The following is a 19,057-nucleotide window of genomic DNA, read 5'->3' as shown; positions in this document are numbered from 1 at the left end:
AAATATCCTTACATTTTATATAGAAAAACTGAGGTTAAAATGTCTCAATTTTGGATACTTTGATACATCAGCTGATTTTTAGTGGATTTTTTCCAATGTGTTTTATATGTATAAATGCATGACCATAAATGCATTGTAACAAATATGAGAGAACTTAATCACAGAATTTTAATTATTATTAAAATATTTTGGTCAATAGGATGCATCAAAAAGTGTAATTGTTAAAATGTTACATTTCTTGACTATTATTCCTTGCATCAAGCTGTTATTGATTAGGAGCCGTATGAATTGCATCATTTCAAAATGAGATTCAGAGGTACCTGAAATGTTAGCCCATAGCAACCTCTGTAATGTTGATTGCTGGGCAATGTGGTTATTTGCTCACACAAAGACCACGACTGTTGCATTTCTGAGGAGCTCCATCCATCACTTCTTGCAAATTGATGAGACAATAAGCTCCTGCAGGATGTATGGGTGGTGATTTTGATGCAATCAATGGAGACAGCGAAGGTAAACACAGTGCTAAATGTCATCTGCGGTGATTGTGCCGCCTCAGTATCACCTCGGGTGGGAGATCCAAATAGCCAAAATCAATAATCTAATCATTTCATATTCAAATCACACAGAGCTGAGGTCTGGATCTTATTGCAGTTTCATATCCCTTGTGGGCGGATGTGTTCCAATCAGCAAACCAAAGCAGGCAGGTGCACTGAAAATACAGTAATTCAACAGGGCTTTTAAGTGGTATCGCAGTGATTAGACTGAATGATTTAATCTGTGTGTTCTTTGATCAAAATGCATGACACATACGTGTTTGTTTTCAGGCTTTCTTCGCCGTATTGTAATCTAAGGGTAAAGCGCGTGGTTATCCCCTGGCATTAGATCTTAATAAGAAATGCCATGATATAGCTCAACAAAGTGAAGTCTGTCATGTGAATAGCCATCCAGTCGCTCTCGGTATGTATCTTCATTTGACAGAACGAGTCTCAGCTTTCAATGTAAGCCTCGCATGTGAAGGTGAGAGCTTTTAATCTGACAGCCTGCATCTATGTATGAGACTCTTAATTTGAATAAAGAAAAGCAGTATTTCTTTAGTCGCTCTGTTGTTGTGACAAAGTTGATGTGTAAAGACTGGTTGACAACACTTGACTACCTTAGCACTGAAGAGGCATCCAGGTCTTGTGCGCATTAAGCATCTTTGTTAGTACATGTAGAAATATAGATGTCTTTACCCACTAACGTTCCTCTGCCACAATATTCCTCTATTATCGCGTAAGAAAATGCAGTGATGGCGTCATTCAGGGGTTACATAATTATAATCCTTTAGTTATTTCTAAAGCCTCAAAGTGCTGCACAGGTGAATAGCAAACAGAATAGGACATGAAAAAATAACAATAAAAGGAAATAAGCTATAAAATGCAAGGTTGACAATATAAAAAATAAAAATCAGCAATATAAGCCATAGAGGAAAAAAGGACTGGCCTAATGGTCGTGCTCTGTGGAATTTAAAGTGTGAAGTTTAAAATAATTTCAAGTTCCGGCCAACATCACAGAAAGATGGAGAATGTTCCGGAGCTTAAGAGCAGCGGCTGAAAAGGCTCCGTCTCCTCCTGGTCACGAACCGAGTCCAGGAACAACTAAGAGCTTTTGATCCTGATATCTTAGGGTTTTTGCTGGGGATGTGTGAATGTAAAAGCTCGATGAGGTAAAGAGGTGTCAGACCACTGAAACATTTAAAAGCTAAAAGCATGATCTTAAAACCAATTCTAAAACAAACGGCTGGCCAGTGGAGAGAATACAAAACAAAACTTGGGAGTAAATGCCCTCCAAAACTTTTAAATTGTTTCTGTGGCAAACTTGATCTGGATAGCTCCACACTGAAGAGAGATTTTTGAAAGCACAGTTTGAGATTTATGAGATTTAAGGATAGCAAAAGGAGCCATATTAGAAATACTTAAGCTTAAAATGACATTTTAATTGAACTAGACGGACCTGGATGGAATCATTTCAGCCTGGTTACACATTCTTTAAAACAATTTGTGATTTCTAAAGCCAGAAGTCCTTTTGTGAGAATAAACAACTACAACAAAAATGAGATTCATAGTTTTCCAAATATATATTCTCACAATCTAATTTTGTCCCATTTATGTGAACCTTGTGAGCTGACTGCGTCGTTCCACCTCTATTGTCAACTCATTTCTGCATTATTATAGCATAATCCGATGCCTGAACGTTCTCCAATAAAGATTTATCACGCCTCGGCCAATAGATAATTCTGTTGGCAGAGAAAAATGTATGAAGATGTCTGAAATGAAAGAATTCTGGGTGCATAGCACTACGCTCACTCCTTGTTTCATCCATGCCTAATTGTGCCACGGAGAATCATTTGATCAAAAATTCATCTTATGCGGCTCAGATCTTCTATTCGGGTTGTAGTCTTGAACATTGATTTCCTTTCAAAGGTGTTGTATTTCCGGAAAGATTTCACTTCCAAAAACATTAACTTGAGGATGACATATGGACACTTGGAGAGTCTGCCATTTTACTTACAAAATCAGATTCTGCATAAAGAGACCATATTCAGGGAATTTGTCATCCTTAAGCCTACCCTTACAAAATACTGTTAACAGGTTAATAAACTAGTTATTACACAGCCTGTAATCACTAAACAAATAGTAAGCCTGTATAGTGCACTAGATGAAGTGATTTATTTAAAGCTGCATCAATTTATGTAAAGTTCCTTATGTTCACCTTATAATTGATTATTAACAGTCCCTTAAACAGGATTCTTTCTGCTTAGACTTTTTATTTTTTGACATGTTACAACCACAAACATCTATGAACTTTATAGGATTGTTATGTGATAGGCCAACAATCAGTGTGAAGTGGAAGAGGCATCATGAAGACCAGAAAACACAACAGGTAAGACACATTCCAGAAAGATATGGAGAAGTGTTAAGCAGGATTAGGTTATTAAAAAAAAAAATCCAAGTTTTAAACATTTCAGCGAGCCCCGTTCAATGTCTCATTGTTAAAAGAGTATGACACAACTACACTCCAACCGATACACGGTTGTCCAACTACCCTGGTAAGTCCAGCAAGAAAAGTGTTTTCCACACAAGCGGCTAAGAGGTGTCCATGGCCCCACTGCCAGTGCAGCTTAGCCATTCAGGGGAAGGAATCTTTCTAAAGGACAATGCAATGCAGCTGGCATTTTGGGGAAAAAGCCATGACAGAAGTAAAGGCAGGAAAAGTCCAACTTGTAGCTTGATCCAAGCTATCTAGAGGACACACCAAACATCGGGAAGAAGGGTCTCTGGTCTCTGCTCAGATAAGACTAATAAGTTGAGATTTTTCACCCAAATACAACATGTTGTGTGGGAGAAATATAACAGTTCACCTTACCCTATGCCTATCCACACCAGGCCTACTGTTAAACAAGGTGACGGCAATATCAAACTATTGGAATGTGTTTTTTTCCTGAGAAAAGACAAACATACTGTTCCAAGTTCAGAGGGTTGCGAAAGGGGCTGGTGTCTATCTCCTGTGGTCAATGGGTGAGAGGCAGGGTAGACCCTGAATAGGTCGCCAGTCCATCACAGGGAAACAGGACAGGCAACCATGCACATACATACACACACTCATACCTAAAGGGCGATTTAATGAGAGACCAATTAAAGGAACAGTCATGTTTAAGCCGGAGTACCCAGAGAGAACCCATGCATGTACAGGGAGAACATGCAAACTCAATGCAGAAAGACCCCCAGGACTGGACTCGGACCCAGTACCTTCTTGATGCAAGGCAACAGCGCTATCAACTGTGTAGCCTTATTCAGAGTTATGGGAAGATGAAAAGAGTAAAAAAACAAGGCAATATTTAAGCAAAGTCTGTGTGACGAGAAAAAGACTATAGGCTGGGGAAGGCATTCACTTTCTAGCAAGACCGATTTTTCCTTCGCTGCCACCATTCTCTCCCATCTCGCCTTAGTTGTTTTTCTGACTCCTCTGTTTGCATCAGCGCGTTTGAGTGGCCTCTGAGGCTGTGCATCGAAGCTGCCAGGGGTGTGACTTTGATGGACAGGTATAATGAATTAATCTGACTGGATAAATAAAGACACAACAATTTCTGATTGTCCACTGGCGCAGAGAGCCGTGCCGCCAGGAGAATATTTTTAATAACCAATTAGAGATCAGCATGAAGTCACATGGAAGCCAAAAGTTTAAGAACATACACACACACGCACACTCACCCAATATACACTGGCCGATGCCTCTGCCTTTTAAATCTATGTAATTAAGGCCTGTGCAATGAAATAAACCCAAAATGGCAATGCTGAGAAATCAAAAGCCAGATAGAGACTGAGAGAACAGATGTGATAATTACTTTTTATTTTGTAATTTATGTTCACTGTGTCCGCGCCTTTCCCTACACTTTGATGGGGGCAGTGACCTAGTGCTCCCTATTAACGAGCCGCCATTGTCCAACGTACAGTATCTGCAGCTGCAAATGGAGCAAAAGCTGCTTCTACAATGTGCTCTCGGGGCAATTGAATATAAATGCATTCCGTACTTTTAGGATTATCATTTATTAAATATTTGGCGAAGCATGTATCCTTTTCCTTTGACTTCACCTTTGTACATCTCTCACTGTTGTTGAATAACATACAATACTCAAAATATAGACAGAAATTTGTGCCTAAATTACTCCGTATAACTGCATATACTATATTACTGTATATAATAACCAGATTATTAACTGCTTAGATGAATAATTGAAGTGCTTACTCATTGAAACGTTTTAAATAGAAAAAAATGAATCTTGGGCCTTCTATATCCAATCGCTTTGCAACACACAGTATATTTCCCATTAGACAAAGCATCTGCTAGCTCTGACCAAAACACGCATCCGACTTCTCCTGCAAGACTAACTCCTGTTTTTCCTGGAATTTATGTTCAAGGCTCCTAAATATATCAACAAATCTCTATAGTGTACAATAAGGATAATTGAACTGGTAAACAGACACACGAAGGGGAAACATCTGCGAGAGCATCTGCACATCACTGCGCCGAGCCCTCAAGAAATCTGCATTCGCAATATACTCAACATGATTAGCACCGTTTCGCAAGCGAAACACCATGAATGGGCAGAACCGCACGACGTGGGAAGAAAGAACAGGACTCACTGCCGCGACTTGTTTTTCTCCAATATAGGGACTTCACACAAATAAGGCGGCTAATCCTACGAGGAATATGGTGTGGCCCTGAATAGCTGCTTCTTCCAACTTGTTGACAAAGAGCATCTCTGTAGGCTATTCCCAGCTGAGATGTGTACGCATCCTGGAGGTTGCACCAGTGCACTCAGGTGCCAATCCGTTGTATTTGCAAGTGTGTAGATGTACGTATGTGTAAATGTATTTCTATCTGAATGCGTGTTTGTTGATTTAGTGTGTTTGTGTGTGTGTGTGTGTGTGTGTGTGTGTTCCTCTGTTGCTCTGAACTGATCTTAAGAGGAAAGAAAGAGTACATAAGGGATCGACTCACATCTGCAGATCAGTCAACAAGACACGAACCAAATCAAGGCAAAAGTGGGACAAAGACTGTTGCGCTGCGGCGACGCCGTTGACATTCATTCCTGGAATAATGTTTGAGAACGACGCATATTCATAAACGATCAAAGCGTAAGCTTCATTCAACCGCGCTTTGACAAAACGGGCTGGGGTTGGCGTGAATGACAGAGGGGAAGCAGCCCGAAAGGGGAGAAAGACGGATTACATTCACACGTTGCCGCCGTCACGCCTGGGAGCCGCGCAGGACAGTTGCACTGAGTCGCACCGCTGAGCACAGGGCCCCGCCACCGGAAAAGTTAAAGGTTAAGTGCTCACGGGCCATGGTCCTGGTGGTACTTGTTGTAGGATTTAACCACCGAGAGTTTTGCAGCTGCAGCACAACTAAGATCTTAAAACATGACCTTTCAGTCCGCATCTAATCTCTTCTGGGCAGATCTGTTACCAAAGGTCAATACATCACTATTAGAGCTGAATGCAGAATTGTTGTTGCCGTTGGTCACATTTGTATGCCTAGTACTGTCAGCATATAAATGGACAAATCAGATTAATACCTGTTTAAAAATAAATGCATCTGATGCTTAATATTTTTTTCATCCTGTAAACGTATAAGGGATGGAAATCTTGTCAGGTCACAACCACAAACTCTAACATATCTATTCGGACTTTAGGTGATAGAACAACACAAAGTAGCATATAATTGCAAAGGGGAAGAAAAATTATACTTGTTTTTCCAAATCTGTAATTTAACACCTCTAAATAAAATCCATTGCAACCAATACCCGGCATAAATAACCTAATAAGCAGATGGAGACCACCAACCTAAGGAAATGGAAAGGCAATCAGCAATTCTAATGTTCTTTGCACAGTTGCATATTTAAATAGGACTGACTTTTGGAACTCGTGCAAGCCAAAAAACTATTTTGTTTGTAAGAAAAAATACTTGTGCACATTGCCTGCTGTGTTATTACCTGTACCCATTGTTTGTTTATTGCTTGTTGTTTATTGTGTGTACTCTAAGCCAGAGTATGTCCCAGAAAAAAAAAAATCTTGATTCTTGATTAAAGACTTTGGACTGAAAGGTTTAAAACCCCAAAGTGACCCGCATGAGCAGAAGAAAAAAAAGTAGACGTTGCCTAGCAGCGCACGGTGTTCAGAAGTAATAACATATGTAAGTGTTACTATTGTACCAATTCAATAAAACTTTATTCAAAAAGAGAAAAAAAGTCAGATGAAATGCGACAAGACCGTTCAGATCACGTACGCTTTGAAAACTATCGGATAACCGATTTAGTACCACATTTATGGAAGTAGCACAAATTAAATTATTTTTTTTTTTGGTGGAGATGGAAAGATCTTAATTGGGCCGTTCAGTCCATCAGGAGAAAGTGGGTCCATTTGTGTGTTATTTAATCTCAGTATGAATACTGTATTCATTGTGAGATTCGCGAAAAGGCAGCGTGAATAAGCCCTTGATTAAATAAGTTATAAACATCCCTTGCAGTGTGCCACAAGCCCTGTAAGGGACACATACATATCTGGAAGAAGATGTCATGTTTAAACAGGAGCGACACAGTTTTTTTTTTTTATTTCTTCTGCCTACATGCAAAACTAATTTAATGGCCTAATAGTAACACTGCGCATGGCAGTGGCAGCACCATGCTGTTAGGAAGGTAACTTTTTCAGATGCAGGGAAGGTGGTCAGATGTGTTGGGAAGACGGATGAAACAAAATCCAGTTTTTGAATCCAATCTGTCTGATCTTGACCTTTATTGCAAAATGAACTGGGTATAAAAGATGAGTGTGAATACTTTTACAAGGCATTGGAGATGTGAGACTGGGATCAATATTGTATCAAAACAAAACAGCAGAAAATGGAGACAGAGACATTTCTCGTAGCTAGAAGATGTTTTGAAACTCTCCATGCTATGTTTTAGGCATTAACTCCTTTCCCATTTTGACAAATATTACTCAGTCCTCACATTTAAATACAAGTCGGGCATTTATATTGCAGCAGAACATGATCCAGATACACATTAATGAGAGATAAATTGACATTTGGAGATTTGTATCTGAATAAAAATGTGGAAAAAACATGAAACTCCTTTTCTGCTAAATGTCAAATTTGTGAATGCAATTTAATTAAAAACGCAGCTATAGTTAGTCTGAAACGATTTGAATAGACTGAAAGTAATTCCATTATTACCACAGAAAAATACAATTCTCGTTTTTTTTTTAAACAAACACAGTCATGAGAACTGATTTCTCACTGTTTCCCCAATAGATCGACAGATATAGAGACGTGCAGATAGATCTCTCAGATCGCCGTCTCCGTTGTACCCTGTGTCGGATCTAGAGTTTCAGAGACATCTGCATCCTGCCCGGTTCTGGGTGCGTGTGGTTTGCACACGTCTGTTTGTGTGCATTTTTGCACAGAGCCAGGCTGACTCTAATTGCACGGGTCCATCTGTCAACTCTCAGAAACAGGCTTCTGTCTTGCAGGCACAAACAGCACAGACGAAAATACGCCAGCACAGAAAACACGCATGCCACAAGTGGCCGCTTCAAAGCCCTCCACTTGGACCCTAGACAGTCTGCAGCCATTCTGTGGCAGCTGTGTGGATGGCATTGACTGTCAGTGTTTACTATATGGGCTCCATTGTCTCAGGACAAAGGCCTCTCAACTCAAGGCAAAGGTCATGTTGGGAAACAATAAGGCCACACTCATCAGGGGCAGCCCCAAACATGAGGGTATCAATGCTAGTTTATGTGTGCACAGGTAGTTTTATGAGGTGCTAAGTAAGTAAGCATGATACTAATGGGGATTTTCCCTCCTTATAGGCAGAAAAACCAACGCGTCCAAATTGAAATCATAGAATTTCAAGCCTTTGAATTTAAATATTTCCTGATAGAGAGTGTTTCAAGAATTCTGGTGGTGTTGCTGAAATCTCAGCCAAAGTTATCTTTAACCACATCAGCTCTACACATACAAGACAAACTCCCTAACCTCTGTGCGACGTGGCACAGAGGTTAGGGAGTTCGTCTTGCAATTGACGGGTTGCCGGTTCGATCCCCACACTGACTGCCTCTGTTGTTGTGTCCTTGGGCAAGACACTTCACCCACATTGCCTGCTGGCGGTGGTCAGAGGGCCCGGTGGCGCCGGTGCATGGCAGCCTCGCCTCTGTCAGTCTGCCCCAGGGCAGCTGTAGCTACTAACATAGCTCACCACCGTCAGGGTGTGAATGGGTGTTTGAATGGGTGAATGACTGAATGTAGTGTGAAGCGCTTAAATAAAACTATATCTAAGCGTTAGCAGTAGGAGCAGAAACTATGGGTGAAGACTTGTATCAACAGAAAACTAATTTGAATTACTTAGACTGAATCCATAGCAGTGTGTAAGTTTCTGCCCGTACAGAATGGCCAAGCCAAAGTCAAGACGTCAATTTAGCTGAGGGTTTGTGGCCAAAACTTAATAAACATTGATGGCCACAGACAACATCTATGTAATCGGACTGAGCTTGAGTTAATTTACAAAAAAGGAATGGGCAAACATTTCACTTTTTAGAGGAACTAAGCTGCAAAAAGGTGGTACTAAAAAGCATGGACTCATTGAATATATCTACATACTTTAAAATTCTGTTGTTGTTTTCTGTCATTTTTATTGTACACTTTACAATTACTTCATAATAACACCCACTTCACCAACATAGCTCAATCTGTCATGCAACACCCCAATAAAATATACTGACGTTTGTGGTTAAAACGTGAGAAAGATGGAAAAAGTTCTGGCAGTGTGAATCTTTCTGCAAGACGGCGCATATTTCGAGTGAGTGCTGCTACATTACCAGAGAGCGTTTATCTACCCATCTACCTGTATCGTACCGCTGCGTGGACTCGCTTAACGTCCGGACCGTACAGATTGTATTTCAGTCCGAGCTCTCATTAGCGCTGAGCTAAATGAAGGTTGTGTGTTTGTGCGTGCGGAGCAGGAAACACCTGTTTCTCCCAGGGAACGAAACAAAGAATGACATATCCCATTTCCTGCTGTTCTTTCTTTCTGCTCATTGTTTCACGGAAATAAAGACAAAATGTGGCCTTTATATCACAAAGTTAGCTTGCAAAGCGAGCATTCAGAGTCGTATGAGAGCAGAAGAAGGAAGGCGTGCTGGGGGAGAAAATCCTGGACAGGAAGTGAATGTAAAACGGAAAAAAATATGTCATGTATAGTGCTTTGCAAAAGTATTCATTCCCCTTGAACTTTTTTTTTTCTTTTTGTCACATTATCCCCACATAGTTTTATTAACAGTGCTGCAAGAAAACGTTTGCATCACTGCAGATTTTTCTGCTTTATTGTAAATAAGTAAATTTTAAATCAGTAAACTCTAGATACTATATCAATATGCTGATTTTATTTAGCAAGGGAAAGTGAATATGTATTTGTCCCCTTTGTTTAGTTATAAATTAACTGTGATTAGGCACTTTTTACTAGCCACATAGAGGCCCAACTATACTACTGTAGACTATGTAAAGCCCTTAAACAGAACCTGTCTGACTAAAAGAGGACTGTACAAAGAAAAACATCATGTCCTGACCTAAAAAAAGAGAAAAGAGATACAAACTAACTGATAAGCTATTGGTTTGGAAAGAGTTACAAAGTCCTTTATAAAGCTTTGGGCCTTCAGCCGTTGTCCACAACACGGAGCAGCTGGGAACCTTCCCAGCAGGGCCCTGCCTACTAACGCTGCTAAACTCTGCTTCTAAATCACAGCAGACCTCGCTCTCCTCAGTTAAGGAGACAAAACAGCAACACGCAGGCCTGTCTCATATTTCCTACAAAGAGATTTGAAGATTCCTGGGACCATAGGGAAAATATGATGTCTGAGTAGAACTTTTCTTTTTAAAAATATGTGTCCCACCATATCTGGTGTAACACCAGCATGTCAGAAAAAGAACATCATATCAGCTAATCAGACGCGATAGTGGTAGTGGGGCTGCTTTGCCGCTTAAGGACCTGGGGTCTCGTTTAGAAAACTTGCGTATACACAAAATGCGGCCTGAAATGTCAGAATGTCACTTTCCACACAAAAGTTGGGATCTATTAAAAAAAATAAAAATAACAGATTGATGGGACCTCACGGCAACTCTGACCTATGTGGTTATTTTGGAGACGGGGGAAATTGGCGACGCAGATGAGAAAGTGGTAAATTGCAGCCAAGCTGCATCACGATTCCTCTCAGACGTTCAATTTCCCTTTATCATCTTATGATCTTGTGGAGACCTCTCGTTCCTCATGGTCTCCCTCCCTCCTCGGATTGTTGACCAGAACGTACATCCTCAGAGGAGGTTCAACAAGGAGCAGGTTTTTTTTCCTCTGTAGTTGCCATGTCACCATGATAAAAAACAGCTGACCCATTTTAATACACATTAACATTCATGAGGTTCTTTGCATTGACCATTTATGGTTGAATCTGGGCGTGTAGAGGGCAGAACCCAAAGCGGTACCAGGTACGCAAACATTCAGGTACAGCTGTGATCTATAAAGAAAAATTGCATGCTTCTTTGCGTGCACATGGTTTTATAAATCTGAAAATTTTTTGGGCGTACGCCATTTTCTTTTTCTTGGCGTACTTACACTTTTAGTATGGATTCTACACAAAGTTTTATAAATGAAACCCCTGGACAACTTGCTGTAATTGAAGGAACTATGAATTTTGCTCTCTACTAAAAAAAATCCTCAAGGAGAATGTCCGGCAAATTGATTTGAGACCTTAACTTTTACTGCACTGAGGTTATATAGTGGGACAAATATCTAAAGGACACCAGCATTTCCACCTTTGAATCGCTCAAAAAACCAAAATGCACCCAAAGTCTGGACCTAAATCTATAGGAGGTGGCGTGGCATGATCATAAAAAATGTGTAAAATGTCGCTGAATTAAAATAATGTGACCAAATTCCTCCACGATGTAAAATACCTATTGCTAAGACTCATTGCCCGAAATGCTTGATGGCAAGGGTGGCACAGCTGATACTTATAGGTTAAAGCAGACATTATTTATTCGCATAGGGGCAAAAAATGCCTAACTGTTCTCTTGAGCGCCACCATCAAAACGGTCATTTAGAGGCCAGTGGAAGAAATATCGCAAACGGCAAAGAAGAATGCAAAACTACACAGCAGGAAAAAGAGTAAGCGGCCCGCTTGCACATTACTCTCGGCCAATCCAATCAATACAGAATAGGATCTCACATGAAAACATGACCTCTGGGTTTTTACACGGCAAAGATGCAATATATTTCTCCTCTTAGTGGAAAACGGACGTCGACTGCAGCTCCCTGGCAAGTGTGTCAATATCAAACAACTGCGCCTCCCCTCTATTGCCAATAAACTGAATGTGCAATTCATCAGCCAACTCTGGGAGACAGTATTCCTAATTAAACGGAAGCTCGTAAATTCGACATTTTACAGGTCTTGCTCAGCTTGTAAATACACTGTAAATAAGTTGTGGTGAGTGGCTTCATGGGCAGATGAAGGTCTGCGTTTGTGGTTAAACTCCTGCTGATGCGTTCAATGAACAGCAGGCCCGTTGCAATTAGAACTCGGGTCTGCACCCGCGCTTCCAGCGCGCCTCTTCTGCTCTTTCCCGTCCTTGCTGCCTTCGCGGCATGCCGCGTGTCGTTCCATATTCTTTCTGAAGCCTGGTCGAATCAGATTGGATTAGCACTTTCAGAGGACACATTTGTTGGGGCCAATTAGAGCACTTCCTGGCACAGATGGAACCCTGAGGTCTCCGGGGAAAACCCCGGGTCGCATTTGGGTTCTAAAAAAGCATAACGCAGACTGTAGAGTCTGCAAAAAAAAAAACACAGCACCAGCTGTGTGTGTGCATTTGCTCGGCTATCCCTTCAGGCCTAAATATGGCTGTTGTAAATAAAAATGCATTCTGACCTGACCAGTGTACCTAAGTAAATATGTTTAAAATTATTACACAACCAAACAGTGTGTATTAAACCCCACCTCATGGTTTCTAAAACGCATATTCTTACCTGTTAGTGTGGATTTACTTTTGTTGGACGGAAATTAAACCTCAGAGAATCACATCTCAGTGGCAGCAGGATGTTCTGGACCTGGAGAGAGGAGCGAGGGGGGAGGGGGGAGAGACAGAGAGAGAGAGAGAGGGGGGGGGGGGGGTTATTCAAGCTCACTGAACTGAAGTCCCTGTCATTTCTCACAATAGAGACAGATAGCTATAATATGTAGTGAATGTGGGGTGCCATGTGAATAATGGCCCCATCCAGATTGTGTGAATAGCCATAACCCACTCAAACACAAGAACCAGACGGTTCACAAAGCCGCTGCGGCTCGCAGGGGGCGCCCGTTTGGTGTTTATGTGACCGCGCCTGTGTGTGTGTACACGTGCAATCCGCCTCGTAATGACCTCTTAAGTGTTGGGATATCAAAGACTGTAATGGTCCATCTCTGTTTCTCGCTGGCAGTTTACCGAGGGGAAAGCTCTCTCGTGCCATCATAGCTTGTTGATATGGTTAGCATTTCTCTGTCAAATGCCAGGGACGAGGGGAAATTGCTAGCTCTGTTTTTGGAGACGCGCTGAGAGAGACTTTCATATGTAGAAAATTTGACATCTTTTTCCATTTGGGTCATTTTGACTATTCTCTATCGACTTCTACGTTTATTTGGATTTTATAATACTTACCAGTGTGTATCTGTTTCCCTAAACAGTACAGAAAAAAGCACTGATTGTTTTTAAGATCTTTTTGCTTGTTGTTGTGTTACAATAAGCAAAAGGGTATTTTAAGGAGGCTATATGTGACATGCCCACATAAAGTAACACGTAATTATGAAGTGGAAGGGAAATTATACATGGCTGTCAACATTTTTTACAAAGAAATATCTCTTGTCTTGTATCCAGCCCCCTTTTGTCTGATACCCCTAAAAAAAGATCAGATGCCACCAATAGTAAATCCGAATCCAGTTGGATGTAATTTAAAAATAAATACAGCTGGTCTGTGAAGGCCTCTGGGTTTGTTAGAGATCATTATTTAGAGAAACAGGCAATAGAGACTACTGGTAACTCTGGAGAAGTTGCAAAGATCCACAGCTAAGGTGAAAGATTCTGTAGAAAGAACAACTATTTGTTTCGCACCCAACAAATCTGGACCTAATTAAAGACTAGAAAAGTTAAACAAAATCTCCGACATATTTTTAATTTTTCACAACAGCAAAATGTGAGACGACCAGGCCTTATGCAATGCCTTGCAAAAGTATTGATGCCCTTGAACTTTTTCACTTTTTTTCTCACATTACAGCAGCAACCTCTGATGTACTGTATGTTATTGGACTATGTCATAGACCAACAAAAAAAGAGTCCATAATAGAAAAATAGAAAGCAAATCATGCATGCTTTTCAAACATGTTCACAAATTAAAAGTGTTATGTGCATATTAATTTAGCTTATTTGACGCTCTTTTAGGAAGAGACCAACTACACGCCAACATGCAAAAGGCTATATACAATGGAACACTGCAAAAAGGGAACTAAAATAAGTACGATTTTCTTGATATTATTTGTCTTTGATTTGAGCAGGTGGTTTAAATGATCTGCCAATCGAAGAAGATTTTTGCACTTAAAATAGGAACTGCTCATCTCCATCATCTTATTTCAAGTGTAGTGTATGTAATTATCTTATCTTATTGATCTATTTAAATCAAGAACAGATACGCTCATTTTCAATCCAATTTTAATTAGTTTCGGCAGTAAAAAATACCTACTCACATCTGCTTATGGTGCAACATAATATTGGTAGCATCATGCTACATGAATGTTTTTGAGGATCAGAGAAGCTCATCAGATTGATTGGAAGATGGAAAAGATTGTTGCCTTGTTTAGGGCATTTTGTTGTCAGCTCAGGAAAACATAACCTATTCTGACGTTATTCATGAATTAGATAATTTTTTTTTCCACCTATATGTCTCTGGTATCTTACGGAAACAGTCTATATTTCCCCCTTTCCGGTCATTTTGTTAATCAAAGTATCTTCTGAACAAACCCGAGGAATGTACTGTAACCAGCTTATACAACATTTCCTGCATTTGTCTTTGAATAAGGGCCACACTTGTTTGATTCTTGTTTTGTCACTGAATGAATGACAACGCTGACCATTCTTATTTTGAAAAATAACCTTTCAGTGCATTTCTACATCATACTTTATTACTATATCTTGTTAGGGATGTTGGATTTCTATCATTCTTAAAACACCTGTATGTACAGTAGGGCTGGGCGATATGGAGGAAAGATAATATCTCGATATCTTCAGGCTGAATGCCAATATAATACAACAACCTACTGCAATACATAAAAGGATAATTTTAACACAATATAGACCATCTTGATATAAACAATATAGTCACATCTTATATTTATTTTCTTTTTTTAAATTGCAATGTTTTAAAAATCTTGAAGTGTTGCCCAACCATACCTGTATGCAAGTCTAACAAGGTTTTGAAATCCATATGTCTCTTTCCTTCCAGTTCATGATTATGAGCTGTTTGGAGGAGGTCTATTGCATAAAGTCCCAATTAAAGCTGTTGATCTTGGTGGCAGCATGTGAAACAGTATGAATACTTTCCCAAAGCACAGTACCGCATGTTTCTCTCTTTGTCTTTCTGTGTTCTGCATGGAAAGGCCTTCCCTTTCACTCATTTTCATCACCTGCTACCATAAGTGTTTAGGGATAAACCTTTCAGCCAAACCTCAAGAGTCAAGCTCAATGTGCCCCCTCTCAGAGTCGGGTTTGTGCACAGATTTGCGCTCATGTCCTCTGGCACAACGGATGCAGTTTTTTTCGCCTTCGTGTGTGTGTGTGTGTGTGTGTGTGTGTGTGTGTGTGTGTGTGTGTGTCCCTTGCACCCCGTGAGTGCGCTGCTGTTTTTCTGGGAAAGATGATGCAGTCCAGGAAATAGCGTCTATCTGTGCGGCCTTGTATTTTCTGGCAGTCTTTATCTGAGAGCCAAGGAAGAATGTTCCAGGCACACACATAAATGAAAAAAAAAAAAAAAACAACAAATGTAAAATTCATACACACACACACATCAAGATCAACATTCTGAGCCTGGACTTCTGTGGAGCTCTGGGGCAGGGCTGTGCAGTAATTGGGTCTATTAGGCAGCACAGGAGGCCAGAAGCTGTTTCTTTGTATCGGCCATAAAAGATGCCTTCACAGAACCCCTACATACGTGTGTGCTTGTGTGTAGGCAGGCAAATGTAAAATGTTTTAGATGCATGTATGCTCGCGCTATGGTGCAGCAGAATCACCGGGGGCAAGAGATAATTAGTGAGAAATAACTTAAGCGACGAGCTCCCCCCCACCTGCGCGGTCCGTTCATGCTTGTCTGACTTGTTTCTCTCAGAAGACAGTATACATTATTCACATCTAGCTGGTTAACAACGGTGGCATCAGCGCGGAAGGAATGGAGGAAGAGAGGCGGAACAGACGTAGGTTCGGATGCAGAAGAGAGGCGATGAAGGACATGGGTTTTGCGAAAGCAGCGGAACGCGGCAAGGAATGAGATTTTTCATTAGGTTCGTTTAGGTGAACAAGTACGAAGAAGGGAAAGAGGGGATCAAAGCTGCAGCCGGCGAAAAGTCTGTGCACACATCAGCGGCCAGCCACCACTTTCTTAAAGCCCTGAGAAGGATTTCTTCATTAAATCTTAATTCCCTCTTCAGCCGTCGGAGAGCACACCTTTCTAGAGTATACTTTAGCAACAGCTTTATGGAAAAATATGTTCACAAACTTCGCCAAGACACACAACAGAAAGGCTTTCCTCGGAAATACATTCTTACCGAAACAATTCAGGCTTAACAATCAGAGGTCACATTTAATACCGACGCAGGAAGAAGTGCTTCCTTTAAGAGCAGAGTGTCCGGTTTTGTGTCATGTAGTCCTATTGTTACCGATTTTGACATTTACTAGGGGGAAAATGTCCGCAAGATCAAACAGAGATTTAAAAAAAAAACGTGGCCATGGGCTCTGTTGATAAAACTCATTTGAAAAAATGTTAATGTAAAGCTTTTTTCAAACTAACTAACTCTTAAGAGTTGACATCAAATAGCTTTCAACAGAAATAAGGAAAGAATAAATGTTAATTTAGATATTACATATTCCAGAATCCTAATCTCCTATTTTTTTTAACTTAAAAACAAATATTCCAGTTTTAATCAGAGAAATTGTGAAATCTCAAGCAATCATTTTAACATAATGTTTTTGTCAGGATTTTGGAATCACTGCAAAAGGAGTGTGAGTCAATATCTTATGTGCAGTTTATAACGCCTGCCCTATTAATTTTACATGATGACCGATTAGTGACTACAGTTTGTCTTGTTGGGCAGAACACTAAAATGGACTTCTACTATCTTAAAGAAAATCCAATCTCCAAACCTTTATAGCTTCATAGTTTATGCCAACACCCTTTTATGAGACCAACCAATCGTTGTGTTTACATTTGCAATGCAGCGTGAATATTTTATTTGCAGGAAATGGATATAAGAGGCCGTACACCACCACGATGGGAACAGAACGTTTTAAATGTTTAGGATCAGAGTAGCTATCTAAAGGAAAAGTAAGGCATTAAAAAAAATCAATAATATCAAAATAACATGCACATATAAATATATTTTGCTTGAAAGTTGACATTTTAAAGATATTTTTTTCTGGACATGCTGCATATGATTTGTTCTCACAAAGGGTTTCACACAGGAAGATCGTTGGTGCACCACAACCCAATGCAAATAGTACCTGCTATCTCTGTCAGCAGCCGGCCAATGCAAACTTCATAACGGTTCCAAGATACATGAAATTATTCCCTAGCGTTTAGTTTCTTGGTTTATCTCTGTATTTTGGTCCTTGTGAATTCTCGTTTATTCCCTCTGGTCAGTATTAGTCTTTCCCCCTGTTCAGTAGTATCTTTGTGTCTTACTTTTGCTCCCTCTGTGTTAATTGGTCTTCCTCCCTTAGATTCACTGCTTCCATTCTGCGTCAGCTGCTCCACATTATCCTCTAATTCACTCACCTGCATCCAGTGTCATTCTCCACCCTTCCCTCAAAATCTAAGATCACTGATTGTCACTGTTGATTGCTCAATTCTTCAATATAATTGCCACGTACTCTGTTCCTTCATTACTCTGCCCGTTTCTCTGTAGATACGTACTCTGCATGCTGGAACCTTGGCGGCATCAACATCGCCATCTGCATCTCCTACTCTAGCATCATCATCATCTAGCTCTCCTGAGCACCTCCGAGGGGTCCAGAGGCTTCAGCTCTGCTTTCTAGGGCTCTGCTGAGTATTCTAGCAGCTGCATCGCCGCTCTCCGGGGCTCTTGTGATGGTTCCATTGTCCTCTTTAGCAGTCTCTAGGGCTCCTTCATGGGCTTCAGCATCCTGTATACGAGTCGTCAAAGCTCCTGCATGGGTTCCAGCATGTTGTGGATCAGACGCCAGATTTCTCCTGTGGGTTCTAAATGCCTCCTTGACAGCCTTCCAAAAAAGTAATTTAAGGGTTTTCCCAGGTCCCAGGTCAACCTCCAGACCACAGTCACCGCCATCTCTGCCGTCTCCTGGGCTCCTTTGCAGATCTCCTCCATCTGCATCCAGACCACATTCACCGCAGGCCCTCTGCGCCTCCCCTGTTCCTCTTTGGAATAACCACCTGATCACACACCTAAACTCAGTACCTCCTGTAGACAACAGCGGGGTCGAACCCCAGAACTCTGTGCTTCCTCAGATGAAACCTTTGGGTTCATCTTTGCTCCATGAGACCTCTGGGTCCTTTTTCCAGAACTCTGGTTTTTGCTTTGGTTGTTTTGCCACCCTTCAGCTGCTTTAGATTATCCCATTTTTTTATCTAGTAATAACAACTAAATTACTAGCTAACATCAGTCAGTCCGTTTACAAAGAGTAAAATGGAGGAAATAATATAACATGTGTGATAAGCCTCTTTAATTCTAGCTAGTCTTTACAGACAGTGAAATGTCGTGTTAACCTTCCCTGCAAGATAACTTCTTACGGTATTTGTGCGTTCACAAACACACGAGAATCCATCTTGTACCGCACCGGCTTCAACAGTTTGTGTCAGAAACAAAGAACAGTTTGGGTCAATCACGTTGCAGTATTGGGGTTTAAGGCGGGACATAACGCTGTGACAAAAGCAAGAGCTGCTAAGACCACAGCCGAACCAACATAAACATGGCAGCGCAGCAGGACGCACCCGTAGCTGCTGCCATTACATCTGTTTCATAAGAATTCACGATTTATTCTTTGAAAGAAGAACAGCAGGAAGTGTCTTAACTAGCTCACTTTGTGGTGTCTCATAGAGCCTGCTGCTTATGTTTAATTTGATAACATGATTGGCTAAAACCAACCTTTGCTAGGCGGGCACTAGGTGTCGCTTCGCCCAATCAGCTCAGAGAGTTCTGTTGAA

At 40.8% G+C, this 19,057-nt stretch overlaps 1 protein-coding gene across 9 annotated transcripts in view; it reads right to left on the bottom strand.

Annotated features, from left to right (window-relative positions):
• adgrl3.1 (adhesion G protein-coupled receptor L3.1) overlaps positions 1-19,057 on the bottom strand; it is a 227,728-nt gene that overhangs the window by 183,218 nt on the left and 25,453 nt on the right. For all 9 annotated transcript variants that reach the window (XM_012851254.3, XM_021309872.2, XM_021309874.2 and 6 more), the window contains exon 2: positions 12,608-12,688. The gene's annotated coding sequence lies outside the window, so the exon portion shown is untranslated. The remainder of the gene's footprint in view (positions 1-12,607; positions 12,689-19,057) is intronic.

Source organism: Fundulus heteroclitus, chromosome 5 (genome assembly GCF_011125445.2).
Source record: "Fundulus heteroclitus isolate FHET01 chromosome 5, MU-UCD_Fhet_4.1, whole genome shotgun sequence".
Classification (NCBI taxonomy): domain Eukaryota; kingdom Metazoa; phylum Chordata; class Actinopteri; order Cyprinodontiformes; family Fundulidae; genus Fundulus; species Fundulus heteroclitus.
Note: the sequence above shows the minus strand (reverse complement) of the source record. Positions and strands in the feature narration are given on the sequence as shown.